The sequence below is a fragment of the Protopterus annectens genome, chromosome 7.part0, assembly GCF_019279795.1.
Source record: "Protopterus annectens isolate FY-2018-M chromosome 7.part0, PAN1.0, whole genome shotgun sequence".
Lineage (NCBI taxonomy): Eukaryota > Metazoa > Chordata > Ceratodontiformes > Protopteridae > Protopterus > Protopterus annectens.
The window spans coordinates 234015755-234034082 of record NC_056739.1 but is presented as its reverse complement, the minus strand read 5'-3'; positions in this window follow the sequence as shown (position 1 = coordinate 234034082).

Sequence of the window (18328 nt, the reverse complement as noted above, 5' to 3'; positions counted from 1 at the left end):
ACTCAGGTACATATTTGAACAGACTCAGAAAAAAGTAAAGAAAAAGTCAGGGACAGTCAGGGATACCTTTAAAATATTAGTGCCATTAAGTTAAGACATTGAGAGAATCAGAGCATATGAATTAATACACCTTTTCTGAAGTAAAAGAACTGTCTAACTCTTAATTATTGTCATTATTTATTAAGTGTAATTCACCACCTTTCTGGCCAAAGTCAGTAGTTTTCAGAGAGATTCAGAGGGACAGAGCTAAAATTTGTTTTAAAATCAGGGACATCCCTGAAAATTAGGGACAGTTGGGAGGTATGACCTCTGCCCTAAACAGATATGCCAGTGTTTGCCCTGCCGTGATACTGTGTGGGATTGTAAAGTGATGGTGTAACATTATTACCTGCTAGAATGGCTGCTTCTCTTATCACAGTCATGTAATGTAATCCCACAACAACTGTTGGTAAACATCCACAGAACAAGTTGTGTGGTATGGTATTCCTATTTATCCTTTACATTCACTCATTCTCATGCATGATATATTTATTTAAGCACCAACTTGATGTATATCTACTGTGGCTTAGTGGTACTTCATGTTGTGTAGTGTGTACAAGGTCCGGGGTTCGAGACTGGCAGAGGTGTTTTATTTTGCTCCTGAGCAGAACAAGGGCCCTTACATGCAGAGTGACTAAGGCACTTTTAAGCAGTTGTAAGCAGGTTTGCATGGGTTTGCGTGATGCTTAGCAATGCTTAGCTAAGCACAAACAAGCGCAAACTTGTGCAAACCCGTTAACTACTGCTTAATAGTGCTTAATCCTGCTAACCCCCGCAATCATTTCTTTGAAAGAAAATAAAAATGGGGAGATAGGCAAGTGGTGAAAAAGTGGCACAAAGAGGGAAAGACAGTATTATAAATAGCTCAGGATGTGCAGGACAGGTGTAGGGAAGGTCCATAGCTGCCCGTTTCTTTAACAGCAACAGCTGTGCATATGGAATAAATTTGGAGGTAGATATGAAACCTTCAACCTCTGAGAGAGGGGTGAGGACAACAAAGTATGTTGTAATGCCAATTAAATAACATTTTATGTGTCCAGTGGACATGTGTGCAAAATGGGCAGCTATGTATGGGGCGCAATTTTTTTTTTTTGGGAGCAGGTTGCCCCCTTTTTTTTTTTCAGGTGAGAGTGGAATGTGGGGTAGGGGAAGTAGGTATATTTGGGGAGGTAGCTTGGGGAAGTATACAGACAAGACAGACAAGATGCATACAGGGGCAGTATATGACACATGTGGGGGTGAACACCTTTGATGGGGAGGGATGTTTGGAAATCGCAAGCCCGTGAGCCCCCAGATGGAAACAGTGGGACTGAGGTCCCAACCCATGGGCTGTCACCACTGCACCTTCACAGCCCAGAGGGTGGCTGTGCTGGGGGCTGTGTAGGATGGGCAGGCTGACCAGGGAGTTGTGTCACTCGTGCCTCAGGCTGGCGTAGAGGTTCTGCAACAGAACATTCAATCTCTCTATGCACCACAGCCCGGACCGTTCGAAGGGTGATAGGTGGCCTTCCTCCACCCACGCTTGCACAGGGGGACGAGCCCCATCATCCCTGCAGTGCTTCCACCTGAAGGTGGCACAGAGCCAACGGAGAAGGAGGTCCCAGGCTGGGCACCGGACCTGCTGGTGCCAGGTGCCATGGCCAGTTGAGGTGGGATAGGTGGGTCCGCTGGGACTGGCCTTCCCATACGAACTATGTTTTGGAGAGTTTACTAAAGATATGGGTTAGTAACAGTCAGCAGCATTCCCAATTAGTTATAACACCATGCAGAAGTATTCCCATTAACCTAACACACCAGATTTTCAACAGTTGAAAAGCAAGCATAACACATGCATATATAGAACAATAGTGGACATTACAACAGCATGCAGGTTGAACTGATGGCAACAGGCCACCAATATTGTGGTATTTTAACAGGGCACATGCATAGAAATAAATGCAAATATTTATAAACCAATAGGACATATGTCCCAACAAATGCTTTGAGATTAGACATACCGATTGAGGTGTGGAATTATATTTTTCATGCACATACAGTAGGGTAGAAAAAGATAGCTCAATTAACAACTTATATATTCTTCTAGTTTTCACTACATTCCTATTAACTGCAGTTATATGTCCCTTACATGTATTATTACACTACCCAATGTCCTTATATTTTGCAATTGGATTTTGCTAGATCATTATATACATGAGTTGTATCTTACAAACTGTCCAAGATGCAGATGTTACTGCTACATATTTTGATAGTTGCTCACACACACTACTGCTAAAATGGTACACTGACAGCTCTACTTTTATATAATTATCTAGATATGTTCAGGTGAAAGTATCAGTTATATGTTAACAGCTCCCTACATTTCTGGCAGCACACTGACATTTCTGGGGAACACAATACCAAGCTACTCATGTGCCAGATTAACCTGTCCATGCTGGGCATGAACCAACAGTTGAGGGCTGTAAATATGCATACAAGATACTGGCACTCCCTTCATCCATGTTATATGTGCCTACCAAAGTGTGGGTTGACACTGCTTAATACAACACTGCTATTTGTAGACTGCAACAGTACAGCAACATATCAAAGAAAATGACACAGATGCACTCCAGGAATCATACATTTATTAAAGGATTATTACTCCTTTATTTATTGGGTTAAAACACCTTTTGAAGGCTCTTTCATTTATTTTATATAACAGTACATGCAGAATAACTACTAACCTGCCTGATGATGCAGCCTTTGCAGCCTATCTTCATGGGCTTGCTGATTCATAGCTCGGACACCTGCAGCTGTGAAGTAAATGCAGTGATATTGATACATACCTATCCATAGTATTGACAAGCATAGCAATTTTTAACTACTTAATACAATGGCTATTTAGTACTGGGGCATTAGGCATCGCACGGGACTCCTGGATCCAATAGTCTAGTTGATCCTCCTTACATTGCTTCAGGTCAGAATAATGGTGGCTGACCTGCTCACCAGTCCGAGGAACACAAGTGGCACTGGTGAGATCATGAGCAAGACTGTTCCAGGCCTCCATTTTATATTGGGTACCCTGGTACTGGCCCCGCAGGAGTCTTTCCTCATGATTGTGGACAAGGAGCCAAGCCATTACTTTGGACTGGTAAACTGGAAAACAACAACTGTATATACTGATCAGGAAGAAAGTTACCACAACAGACAAGGGACAGCTGTAACAAGAATGAATATGCTGCTGTTCTCCAATAAAACTTCCAGGCCCATAAACGCTCCAAACAAGTTTATTGAGTAAAACCACAACCATGTAAAAACGTCGACCTAGGTTTCGTCCGTTGTACGAACTTCATCAGAACACCACAAATTGCCTCCCTTTACTTTGGACTCCTCAATGCCCCAGCATTGCACTCTAAATCGAGTGCCTTCTCCAACACCGGCCCACCGGCCATGCTGACTGCAGAAGGGAGCTACAACCAGTTATAGCAAGTATTCCTGCCTGTGGAGCTTAAATATGCCTCATTTCCCACACTAATTTGTGATTGGCCAGTTTTGAAAAAACTCAGCTGTAGGCACACCTGCTTAGCTGATGTTGGCAATGTTTAAAATTCCTTTGATAGATATGTGTCTGTTGAAAGTGCATGGTTATGAAATGCTGTCATGGCTTAGTGGTTCAGTACTGTGACTATAGTGCACAGTATCCTGAGTTTGAGCCCTATCACTGCTTTTTATTTTCCTACTGGGCAGACCTGACTGGTTAAGGTACAGTAAAGGAGGTGCGGCCGTGTTTGGCCGACTTTGCTCAACTTTTCCCGACTTTGCCCAATGTTGCTCGACGTTACTCGACGTTGCTCAATGTTGCTCGACATTGCTTGACGTTGCGCTGGTTAGCGTGGTGCACAGCTACGTGCAAAGACATTGCGCTAGGTAACGCAGTGCACAGCTATGAGCAATTTAATTTAAATATGCTCAATACTGGTAAAATGTGCTTATCAGTTCTTTATAATGCTTAAAATAAGGTATATATTGCTTAAAATAAGGTACTCATGCCTCAGAATGCATAACCATTTCACCTTCATATGTATATAATTCGTTCACTACTACATTTAACATTTCAATGCCTTTTACAAAACTTATACATAACAAATGTCAGGAAATATTTTTGTATACAGATTTCCAACAGAAAATGGAATGTGCAGGAGTGGGACTCGAACCGGGAATGCCTCCTCTTTGTGCAAAGGCGCTAATCACTACTGTATCGCTATTTTGCTTAATTTGCATATATTTTTCTTATTATCCTCTTCGGTGTCTAAGCTGCTAACTGTAGCTAAGCAATGGGCAAACCCACGGAAACACGTGCAAATACAGGCAGCTATATCGGAAATAAAACAAAAAATATTCTTTTAATTTTTACATTTGTACATGATTTAACATATGGGGGAGTGTAGTGTTAAAATGTACACATGTGAGCGGACTCGCTCATGTAAGTCGACATTTCTCGAGCTTCTTCATTGCAGGGATGTGGATTTTTGGATTGGTCGGCAGTCCGACACGCCCCCTACACTCGTCCATGCTCCGTGTAAGTTATAAAGTTGAAGCAGCGCACCCTCATTAATATGCATGGTGCACTGTCGTCATACTCTTAGACTGGCGTTTCCGTGTAAGACTAATCTAGTCCTACACGGATGATTAGTGAATCCTGGGGAGTGTGTGACAGAAGAATGACAAAAAAGCTGACAAGTAAGGTGTACAAAACTACAGGTGTGAGCAGTGCACCTGTATGGTACAGAAACATGTATGGTGAAGGCAGAGTGGTCAACGAATGTAGAGGTGATAAAAATAAAATGCCAAAGAACAACACTCCTTTCTCAGCTAAAGAACCTTGCAGTCCAAACAAATAATACGACAAGAAATAAGACCAAAATGTTCAACATCCACAGTTTTAATAAAACGCAGAACTTTCGAGTGACAAACTCTTTTTCAATGCATAAAATTTCAATAAAGCTGAAAAGAGACCAGCCAATAAAAACACATCAATTACATAATGACATCATGAAAGCAATTTAAGACCATTCGAAGCTAATAAAAATTTTTAAAGACTTTCCTGTCTAGACTTTAGGATAGGCTTAATACTGTTGGCAGAATTTAAATCTGGTGGTACATCAGACCTAAAATAATTTATCCACTTATACTCAGCAGTTTCAGTGGCATTAATAATACTACCTCTCCTTTCATTCACAGAAAGATTTTGTAGTATTCTAAATTTAAACTTATGCATATTTCATTTTCTGAAATATGCTTATAAAATGCATTTGTATCAACGTACCTACGTATTTCAGATAAATGGACTCCTATCCTTTCTTTCAGCTTCATGTTAGTTTTGCCAATATAAAAACTAGCACATCTGTACAGTCAGCAATGTAGACTAAACTGGAAGTATGATATGTTCCTAAAGCTTTGATGTTAAAAACTTTCTTAGCAATCGGATGTCAAAAAGTTGTATCTATATTAATATTATTACAAAAAGTGCAATTGTAGCATGGTATAGTTCCATATCTACTAAATTTAGCTTTAGATTGCTACCAGATACAATAGGCGTCATAAGAGGGTTAAGCAAATCCTTATGGATTTTAGGGTCTATGTCATATAATCAAACTTCCAAAATTTCAAACAACATATTTTTGAACTTGGAAGTTCGAAATATGACAACATCAAAACCTTAGAACAGCACATTTTTTCCAAGGGAAAAAAATTTGCTGTTCCAAAAAAAACACACCCACAAGACAAGCGCACCAAAACCCTAATAAATCTACACTGCACCTTGCATACACAACTATCTATGCACTAACTTTAACCCAAACCTTAACACTAACACTAAGGTCCATCACTATCACATACTTACCTTACCTGCACCCTAACCCTAAAGTCTGTCACTATTGCACACTTACCTTACCCGCATCCTAACCCCAATGTCCGTCACACTCGCACACTTACCTTACCCACACACTAACCCCAACATCCGTCACACTTGCACACTTACCTTAACCCGATCCGTAACTTTCGCACCACAGTAGAGAAAATGTCGAAGCCGCAGAAACAACCAACCAAATTCTTTCCCTGGGAAAAAATTTTAATTTCCATGGCTTCGACGTTTCTATTTTTTGAACTTCCCCATTCAAACTTCCAGTATCAGACATTTCAAATGGTTGATTAAATAACATAGACCCGTTTTCTAGGTAGCCCATAAATAATCGGCAAAATTGTGTCAGACACGTATAAATAATTATATACCTCTGGTAGTATAGAGCCTTCCATCAATAAGTCTTAAAGAAAAAATTTAACCCTAGATATAACACTCAAAACAAATGTCTTATCAACTTCCCTGAAGCTTGCATCCTGTACTAATAAATTGCACATTAGTCTATCATACTTTTCAACATCAAATATTACAATCTTCCCCCCTTTATCAGCTTGCTTAATGATCACTGTTTCTTTTTTCTGAATATTAATGTGGATACAACTTTTTACATCTGATTACTAAGAAAGTTTTTAACATCAAAGCTTCAGGAACATGTCATACTTCCAATTTAGTCTACATTGCTGACTGCACAGAATGTGCTAGTTTTTATACTGGCAAAACTAACATGAAGCTGAAAGAAAGGATAGGAGCTCATTTGTCTGAAATATGTAGGTGCTTTTTCTTACAAATGCACGTTATAAGCATATTTCAGAAAAAGGAAATATGCATAAGTTTAAATTTAGAATACTACAAAATGTTTCTGTGAATGAAAGGGGGGTAGTATTATTAATGCCACTGAAACTGCTGAGTATAAGTGGATAAATTATTTTAGGTCTGATGTACCACCAGGTTTAAATTCTGCCAACAGTATTAAGCCTATCCTAAAGTTTAGACGGGAATGTCTTTAAACATTTTTATTAGCTTTGAATGGTCTTAAATTGCTTTCATGATGTCATTATGTAATTGATGTGTTTTTATTGGCTGGTCTCGTGTATAAAAGCTTTTCAGCTTTATTGAAATTTTATACATTGGAAAAGAGTTTGTTACTCAAAAGCTTTGCGTTTTATTAAAACTGTGGATGTTGAATGTTTTGGTCTTATTTCTTGTTGTATTATTTGTTTGGACTGCAAGGTTCTTTAGCTTAGGATGGAGTGTTGATATTTGGTATTTTATATATTTTTCTCTCCATCTTCATCCGTCCACTAGCTAGACCAGCCACCTTTTATAAGATGCAAGTGAGCAAGGTGTTACGTTTTCTACTAGTTAACCAAAACCCTTTATTGGATTTGAGCATGAATATGCCTGCTGCTAATGTGCCTAGAATGGATGAGGTATGTGCTATTGATTTCACTAAACTGCTTAAATACCTTAAAACATTAGAAATTAAAACTGAGCGGTTTAAAAAACTGCAATGGCAAAGACTGTTTTTGTGCATACCTTGACATGGGGCTAGTACCTAGAGGTTTGTGAGTTGTCAAAATGCCTACATATACAAAAAAATAAAACCAAAACCAAACCAAGTAGAATAAAATAAAGTCCAGGACACAACCATAGGTACAAAACTTCTTTATATTTCCACAAAATACGACAGATGAGCGCTTTCGTATAATGGTTAGACTTCATCAGATAAAAGCACTGGTACCAAAAACAGCTTTTATACATCAAACCTCAATCAACAAATACACCTAATTAAAATTTAAAGTGACACACCTATTCACCATTAACTTTCCTATTTTAACATATCATGTGAAAAACTAAATGTCATATTAATAGTTTAAATAAGTAAATTTAAACACATTTATGCAATTTCCACATTGTAAAATCACTTTTAAAATATAACTCAAAACTAATTACACATTTTCAGCTTTTTTGTGTAATACAGATTTTATACTAATATAATCATTGAGACCTGGTGGGGTGTTAGATTTGAACCTAAGCTGCCATAACAGTTCCTTGTACAATAAAGCATTTTTCATGTCACCCCCTCCACCAAAAAAATCCTTTTTGACTACGTCAATTATACCAAATTTAAATCCTAAAAAAGGGGGACAAGATACGCTGTGTTTATACAAAGCACTTGTTTCCTTGTGGGTCCTAATATCGTATAAGTGTTCATAAATATGGTCATTAAATGTCCTTTCAGTTTTTCCTGTATAATATGCACTACATTCAGTGCATAAAGCTATGCAGACTAGCATTTTGGACTTACAGTTCCCTTTGATAAATCTTACTATACTGTTCAGGCCATTATTTAATTTAACAGTTGCCTCACCACATATATATGAACAAACACTGCACGCTCCACAAGGAGTAGTTGCCTTATATTGCAAAGATTCCATTTTTCCATTTTCAAAGGTCCTCTTAAAATTCATTCCCACCTTATATGTGAAAATAGGTTGCGCACCACAACCTCATGTACCTCTTTATTTATTTTCATTAAGTTCCAGTTGGTTCTTATTATATGTGAAAATGACTCAGAAAACATGCTATATTGGATAATACATGCTGTATTGTATTTTCTTCTCTCATCCACTACTAATGTTGTGCTCTGAAGTGGTTGGCCTAAAAGGGCCTTATATTTAATACCCCATTCATTCATAACCTCATTTAAAAATTCAGTGACCATTTCAATAGGGTATTCTCTGTTGATGAAACATTTACCTAGGAAAATCATTTCTTGTTCTAAATCACAATAGTTGGAGGTCATCCTGGCTATTCTTACTGCTTGACCCTTGATTAAACTTTTCTTTTGTGCAATCGGGTGGTGACTACTAAAATGTAAAAAACTATTGCACCAAGTAGCCTTCCTATAGCTCTTTGATTTAAAACTACTAATGGTCTTAGAGATGGTAACATCCAAATAGTTAATATTATGTTCATTTAGTATATGTGTAAAAGAAAGGAAATGTGTGCATGAATCCAAGTACTCCATAAATTTGTGCAATTCTTCTTTAGTCCCATCCCATAGCACAAAAATATCATCCAAAAATCTCAAATACAGCTTGACATGGCTGTAAAAAGTAGAGGGAAAAACAAACCTGTTTTCCCATTCAAGCAGTACCAAGTTAGCATATGTTGGAGCGCATGCTGCTCCCATAGCTATACCGCTGATCTGTTGATAATATTCTCCTTGGAAATGGATGTAATTAGAGTCCAGAATGACCTCCATAATTTCTAACACCAAAAGAATTCTATCTCTAGGTAAGGTGGAATACTTAAATAAACATTCACTGAAATAATCATACCCCTCTCTTCTAGGAATACAAGTGAAGAGATCCTTCACATCAATGGTGAGGAAAATACAATCTGCACTCCAAAGTTGCTGGGTCATTTTACTCAAGAATTCCCACGAGTCCTTAATTAAGTGTGGAGTTTGGTTAATTATATCTTTGATGTGTCTGTCCACAAATAGAGCCAACGGGTGTGTTTTAGAATTCTTTGCAGATACTATAGGTCTGAAGGGCGGTGCTTGTATAGATTTATGCACCTTTGGGACTCCAAAGATGTTAGAAATATTTGGGTACAATTGTTTTAAAAAATTAATTGCCTACATATGGTAATAAATACCCTGAGTTACTTCTTAAATGGCAACAGTTAAATCTTAAGTTAGGTGCCGATTATATGCACCTAATGAATAGCTTCTTTTCAGAGCATGAAGCAGTTTTGGCCTCTGAAATTGAACAGTCGGAAGATAAATTGACATTGTCTGCTAACTTTTAACTGATTAGTGCTGAATTTGATGGTATGAGTGAGAGAATGGAGTCGATGGAAGAAAGACTGATTTCTCAAAAGAAACGTAAGCTACTAAAGGATTGTAAAGACTTTAAACTGAATAATATTTTTCATTAGCCGAGAGATAACATTCAAGTGACGTCGAGCCACACCAGTTGTTAAACCAGCTGGAAATACAATGGCTGAATGCCTTTTACTTTCAACAGCTGTAAATGACACCGTTGAACAAAATAGTTTTAATAATGTTACAGCTATTGTACGAGATGCACCTGGTTGTGGCAATGCAGTCTCTGAGCTAAATAACTTTACTAATGCTGAAGCTGAACCTTCTACTGAGACTCAGACTATAATGCAAACTGACTTTTTGCAAATAGCTCATTCCGCTGAACAGCAAGATGTTACTGCTTTTTTATCAGCTCAACCCTTCAAGTTGTAGCAGCCTATTCAAGTGAGGGAATGCTCGAGAGGACAGAGCAAGTCATGGAAGATAGAAGTAGGCAACGAAACGTCGAAATCGAGAACTTGCACTCAAATAGGGCCATTAACGGAGCAAGAAACAACAAAGGACTTGATTTATATGGGCAATGATATTGTTACTTTGTCAAGTTATGAGCTGTTGGATGCTGAAATTTAAATATTGGATAAAGGTATGTCATTTATACCCTCATGAAATGTTGATATAATTGATATGTTAACAGAAGTGTGTCTTTTTACAAGAAATATTAACTTAAAACTTTTATTCAAATCTGATTATAGTAATGGAGTTGGTAATTTAAAGTGCTCTAGCACTTTCATACCTATTAGTACACCTACAGTTAAGGCATTTTATACTATGTGTGAACAGGAAATTTATGATTTGTATTTTGGAAATAATGTGGAATGTAGGTATTTTAATATTTCCACATGTGATTATGAAGCTTTGTGTCAACTTATGCAGAATGAAACAGTGATCATTAAGCAAGCTGATAAAGGTGGGAAGATTGTAATATTTGATGTTGAAAAGTATGATAGACTAATATAGCAATAACCCACGCCTGGGTGTGGGTAATGCTGGATTTACCCACGGTTGGTGTGGTTTGGTCACGAGGGCGAAGCCCGAGTGGCCAAACAAAGCCAACCGTGGGTAAATCCAGCACTACTCACACCCAGAAGTAGGTTATTGCTATTATACAATGACATTATTTAAGAAAAAAAATACTTTTCTTAAATAATGGCATTGTATAATGCCTCCTTGCTGCCCTTCCACAGCTGTCTGGTATTCTGCGGCAGTTCTGATGTACTGCGCAAGCATATGCCTACGCAGTACATCAGAGCTGTTGGCAAAAGCAATGGAGAAAGCAAGATCTCCGTTGCTTTTTACAAACTGTTTCACTAAGTTAAATGGGTTTAACATAGCGAGACAGCTTTAAAAAAAGCAACTCAGAATCTCCGTTTCTTTTTTTAAATCTGTCTTGCTATGTTAAACCCATTTAACATAGCAAGACAGTTTTGAAAAAAGCAATGGAGAAAGCAAATCTCCGTTGCTTTTTACAAACTGTCTCGCTATGTTAAAAGAGTTTAACATAGCAATACAGTGTGAAGCAATGGAGACCTTGCGTTCTCCGTTGCTGTAAAAAAAGAGTTATAGTAATGGAAAAAGTCCGGGCGACCGGACCTTATTCCATTACTATAACTCTGATTTACAATGTGCACGCTGAACAATCAGTGTGCACGTTTTTGAATATTAATGGGGGGTCATTGTATAATGTGTAATTTATTAGTACAGGATGCAAGCTTCAGGGAAGTTGATAAGACATTTGTTTTGATTGTTATATCTAGGGTTAAATCTTTTCTTTCTGACTTATTGATGGAAGGCTCTATACTACCAGAGGTATATAATTATTTATACGTGTCTGACACAATTTTGTCGATTATTTATGGGCTACCTAAAATCCATAAGGATTTGCTTAACCCTCCTATGAGGCCTATTGTATCCGGTAGCAAATGGATTACTGCTGTTATATCTAAGTACTTAGAATAACAGTTTGCACCTTTATTGTCTACAAACAGAAGTTATATTAAAGACACTAATGCTTTTCTTGAAAACTTGAAATCATGGACATTAAATCACAGTAGTATAGGGGTACTTATGGTAACTGGACATAAAGTCTCTTTTTACTGTGATACCTAATAATTTTGGTATTAATGCACTTAGAGAGTTCTTGTTTAAGCATACATCTTTTGATGCCAACAAAGTTGAGCTTTTGTGCTCTATGATGGATATAATGCTGAGTAATAATGTTTTTATGTATAATGGGGCATTCTACCATCAGTGCATGGGTGTGGCCATGGGGACTCCTGTGGCCAACACCTATGCTAATCGGGTATTGGCCAATTGGGAAGAGCAGATCATCTACAATCATGATGATGGCTTTCTTAATGCTAATTTGCAGTTTCATAAACGTTTCGTGGATGACTTTTTTTACTTTGGAAAAATGATGTGCATTCTCTAGAAATGTTTGTTAATTATCTGGAGAATAGTACTGACTTTTTGAAATTTGAAATCCATTCTTCCTTAGACTCCATCCATTTTTAGATGTGGAATTCGTTCCATCTAATGGTTGTTACCAGACTAAAATATATAAAAAAGATGTATGGCCCTACCAGATATGTACACTATAACAGCATGCACCCTAGACATATGTATAGAGGGGTAGTTAAAGTTATTTTTTTGAAAAACTTGACAGTATGGACAGTGACTTTATGAGTAGGGGTTATACTGAAAACCTAATTAAAAATGTTAAAGATTCTGTGACTGGTGAAAGATCACATTTAACTGGCTCCTCTCTGCAGAAATCTACAGATGGTCAGAGGGTGAAAGCACCTTGTCCAGCTAAGTATAATTTGGGATATTGTTTGAAATATAACAACTATACTAATATGGTAAAGAATATAGTGGGCAAGAATTTGTCCATTTTATGTTCAAACCCTGAAGTGGCTAAAGTAGTGGGCTCTAAACCTAACTTTATTTATAAAAAAGACCAAAATTTGAAACAGGCGCTCTCTTATAAAGATGTTAAGAGAACTGATAAATCTAAAACTAAATTTAGTAGATATGAAACTATACCATGCTACAATTGCACTTTTTGTAATAATATTAATATAGATACAACTTTTTTACATCCGATTGCTAAGAAAGTTTTTAACATCAAAGCTTCAGGAACATGTCATACTTCCAATTTAGTCTACATTGCTGACTGCACAGAATGTGCTAGTTTTTATACTGGCAAAATTAACATGAAGCTGAAACAAAAGGATAGGAGCGTATTTGTCTGAAATACATAGGTGTGTTGATACAAATGCACTTTATAAGCATATTTCAGAAAAAGGAAATATGCATAAGTTTAAATTTAGAATACTACAAAATGTTCCTGTGAATGAAAGAGGAGGTAGTATTATTAATGCCACTGAAACTGCTGAGTATAAGTGGATAAATTATTTTAGGTCTGATGTACCACCAGATTTAAATTCTGCCAACAGTATTAAACCTATCCTAAAGTCTAGACGGGAATGTCCTTAAAAATTTTTATTAGCTTTGAATGGTCTTAAATTGCTTTCATGATGTCATTATGTAATTGATGTGTTTTTATTGGCTGGTCTCTTGTATAAAAGCTTTTCAGCTTTATTGAAATTTTATGCATTGAAAAAGAGTTTGTTACTTGAAAGCTTTGCGTTTTATTAAAACTGTGGATGTTGAATGTTTTGGTCTTATTTCTTGTTATAGAAATAAAGTGCTCAGATCGATGGTCATATGTACACCATGGGACATACGAAGGAAGCATCAGAGCAGAAGGCAAAGTAGTTCAAATTGCAGAGAAAGTCAAAGAGAACAGATTACAATGGTTTAGAAATGTTCCGGAAGAGAGAAGACAACTTGGGTACAAAGACTTGGGGCACACAAGAAGAAAGCTAGACGAAATGAAGTAATCGAGCAAAGAAATGGATGAATTTTGACAGACATAACTGCTGAGGTAGGTAGGAAAGCTGCATTGAATTGAAAGATGGTGAAAGTTGATTTGACACCCGGACACCTTGTAGAAAATGGGGGAGGAGGGGTTGTTTGAGCAGTAAGGAGCTACGGGTCTATATTAAAAGCCTGAAATGTCAAAAGCTCACATCTATGTACATCGACACATAACGGTCGATGTACATAAACAGTGAAACGCGAAAACAGCGAAATTTGAAACGCCGAATGAGTTCTGTCATCAGAGTGCACCGCACAGATAAGTAAAAAAATAACATTAACTAATTAACATACTTTTGCAGTGGGGGGAAAGCCCCCCTGCACCCCCCAAACCCCCCCTACCTAAATATACCAACTCCGAGACCACACTACAGTGGGGAAAAGGATATATTTCCTTATCCCCACCATTGCGCTGCTGATCAGGAACCACATTTGGCATTTCAAATTCCGCGGTTTTTGTGTTTCGCTGTTTATGTACATTGACCTTTATGTGTCAATGTACATAGACTTGAGCTTTTGTCATTTCGGGCTTTTAATATAGACACGGGAGCTAATAACCATTAATAAAACAATAGTAAAACAACTCATTAAGCTAGATATATAAAAACGTTTTTTGATATCCCAGAAGGCTGGCTTACAGTACCAGTCAATTACTGAAACCTTGCAATTGTAAATGCCACTTGTTCAATTTTACACATTTAGGACAATGCTTTGATCCCCCAGCTAACATATATCTATCATATATAAAACAGTAGTTTTAAATCCATCCATCCATCCTTAACCCCCTTTCCCATTTTTGCACATATATTTTTGTTAATTTGAAATACTCTAATTTCCAGGCTCCCTTACTTAAGAAACACTTAAGTTTTCAAAAACGTCTTGTTGACCAAACTAAAATACATGTTATGACTGACAGCTCTAGGCAATATGCAGCGTACCAAACTGCTGCAAAAGGTGCAGTATAAAACTTGCTCTAATTCATGATAATTCTCTATTATGAAAAAGCCCTTTACTTTTTTGCTTGCACACTACACAGTTTTGTACCTAACATTTTTTGTCCCTTCTAACCTGCAGTCTATATTACAATTAACCCTGTTATCCACTATGAAATCATCCAAGGGTCCATTATCTCCACTTTATAGTGAGCACCAGTGCATGAGCTTTCCCAAAATGTGGACTAGCACGAGCTTTCCCAAAATGTGGACTAGCCTTGTGCAGTGCAGTGCACTGAAATATACAAAATCAATGTATTATGCAGCTTTTTAAAGCCTCAATATTTTAACATCTTAGAGAAACTTCCAAACTTTCCTTTTCCCATCATAATCACACCTGACTTTTTGTAATTTCTATCCTTCCCTTTCTTCACTCTCATACTCTTATTTTCAGTGTCTTATATTGCCTTTCATATAGTAGTTCTAATTCTTCTTTTCATATGATACTTTTGTTATTCAGAATGTGTCATTTGAGTATAAAGATGGCAGACCCTGAACAGCTTTAAACAATGAACACTTCATTGTGTAATCACTCACAATTAGGAAATGGTAATATCAGTTATTTAAATATTTATATAGCCATTATATATATCCCTTACATAAATGTGTTATCTAAATATGAAAAAAAATGTGACGTCTGAATAATGACTCTGTTATATGACTGCCTTAAGCTTATAACTGGCTTAAGTACCTTTGGGTAGATAACCATAATAGTTAACATCTTAGCTGCATAAAATGATTACAATTATTCTAGACTGACCTATGATTAACAATAGTCCTTTGCATATGTTTGTAAATGGCACATGCAAACAGAATCTGCAGATATCCTCTCCGACTTGCTTTACAATGAAATTCAGTAGACTAATGTAGTATGTGTCACTTTGTGATCCAGGTTGTGGTTAGAAAGGGTCATGCTCACCCCTGCATGCAGAAAATTCCTTTTTTCTTTTGGGGAACAAGATCTCATTTTATTATGGCAACCATGGGTAACAGAATTATGGCTATCCTGTGTTTCCTCTTGGAGCAGCTGATTGCAGTATAACTGCCTGATCATGATTGTTAAAGTTCAGGGGTTACCTAAAAGCAGTGTACATGTATATATGTGTGTGTCTTTATGTGTGTGTGTGTGTGTGTGTGTGTGTGTGTGTGTGTGTGTGTGTGTGCGTGCGTGCGTGCGTGCGTGCGTGTGTGTGTGTGTGTGTGTGTGTGTGTGTGTGTTTTCACATTTTCCATCTTCCTCACCATATTGTGGCTGGGGAGTTAAGTTAGTGTAGTACAAGTAGTGTGTGGTGCAAGTGAGTTTGTTCCACTGCAGTGTAGTGAAAAATTGTTTTATGTTTTCATTTTTACTCAGAAATTAAAATCTCAACCATCTCCTCCAGTGCTGCCCCCTAAAGTAATACACTTTCTATCTCTCATAGTAGATACCAGAACTATAGTCCAGCAATGCACACATTACAACAATTGCCTTCTACAAACAAAGCTCTGCAAATAGACAACTGCTATTGCTCAAACTAGTTTTACAAAGTTGTATTTTAATAGTCTGCACATATGTACTCTAATCACTATAAATTCACCCTATTAATTTTCCTTTGAATCAGAATAATATTATTGCAATATTGTACCTTAATTCTATACATTGCTGTTTCTATGTAATATTACTTCGGTATTTTACATTTATCACTGTATTTAAAGCTTTGTATAATTGCTGTACAGTCTTGCCTATTACTATTTTTATCACTTCTTTTTTGTGGAGGTTTTCTCCCCAGACCTCTTCTGAAAAAGGACTTTCCTGGTTGGTTAACACATGTCAAATAAATAAATAAATATATATACATATATATTTTTTTTTTGGTATCTGTGATACAGATGTCTGCATCAACCTGTCCCAAGCTGGTGTGTTGGGGAAGAGCATTCCACATGGACAGAGTGACCACCTATAAAATGCCACAGCTTCAGATGAGGCAACACAGAAATACCCTTCTAGTGAAGTAAACTAACACACAGAATAAGGCACAACCTAAAAGCACACAATGAATGGACTGATTTAAAAGCTACAAGGTAATTCTAACCTCTATGAGGTTTAGCTTTTAAGGCTGAAGCAATAGTCTGATAGGACTTGGAACATGTGAATATTAATCCCATCTTTGTAAGTAAGTTGTGTGATAAATCTAAGGGTGACTGAAAGCTTAGCAAGACAAGTTATGGCATCAAGCTTGTATTTCCTGGCTTCATTACACAGATCAGTGATAACAGGAAGAGCCTGAATATGTCCTTGAACTGTATAGTCTTGCCACCAGTATGAAGGACACTGGGTAAAATTACTACATTGCAAATAACACCAATAGCCTGAGAAGTAGTACTAATGGATTTTTTCCATAAGAATATCCACAACATAGCACAAGGTGATGTGCATGTTATTACCCCAAAAGAATTGGAGCACATCCGCAAAATGTATCCACTTTTGATTGCTACAGGTTGCACCTGTATACAGTATTTTGGTCTGTCAATATGATTGCAAACGTCTATTCATGAAAATGCTGAAAAACCTGAAGAAAATAGGCCTATGACACCATACTTTTAGAAGTGGGAGGGTGACCTGCATTACCTATTCCAATGAAAGGTTAAAGGCAGGAATGTCTAATTGCTAAAATCTGTAAATTTGACTAGCCATGGCAAGTATCAGTTTATGCCACAAGAGAAAACCAGTACAGTACATGGCGGATGAGGAAAATAGGTGAATTATGGGTGATCTGATCACAGCACAGAATTTTATGCAGTAGAATAGACAAATAATATGGAGCGTGGCTCTCAGTAGCCTTCACTGGCAAGAAGTGTTGTCAGTTGGAGAAAGATTAATAGAATTTACCTAGAAACAAAACATGCTTGTTAGAAGAAAAAAGGAAGGAGACACAAATAGAGACACACAATGGGACTACCCCCAAGCTATCAATAAAAAGGCAAACTGCTATTGCTTTGTGCTGTGTTCTTTATGATGTCCAGTCTGTGAATCCAAGCATCAACTTGATCAAGTATTTTCCTTGACTGCTAAGCTAGCATGCTTGTATTTGATGCCTGCAAAATAAGAAGGCAATGATTTTCTACTCAAAGAAGAGGTGTTTGGGTTAATTTTTCCTGTACTGAATCTGCAGTACAATATAAAGGGAGAAGTTACACTTGTGAGATGCCCTCTTTTAGATGAGATGTTGCCACCATTTTCTGAAAGTGAGCAGTGAGGCATTGGTTTATGTCATATGAATGTAAAAGATTCAGTGGAAATCATCAAAAAATTGAGTAAGTGAACTTTCCATTGGTCTTGAGCAATCTTCTCCTAGAATGTATGAAAAAAAACTTAGCTCTCACCTGAGAATTAGGACTAATGCAGTAAAGAAAAAGGAAGTGAGTGAATAAATAAATGAATGAATGAATGAATACTTGATCATTTTGATGATGTCACTGGCATGAGGCTGAGGCTGTATTCTACAAAATTCCCATTTCTCATTGCCATGGTCTTAATCATGTTGTAGATAATGGGTGACAAAGAGTTTTGCATTAAACAGGAATCCA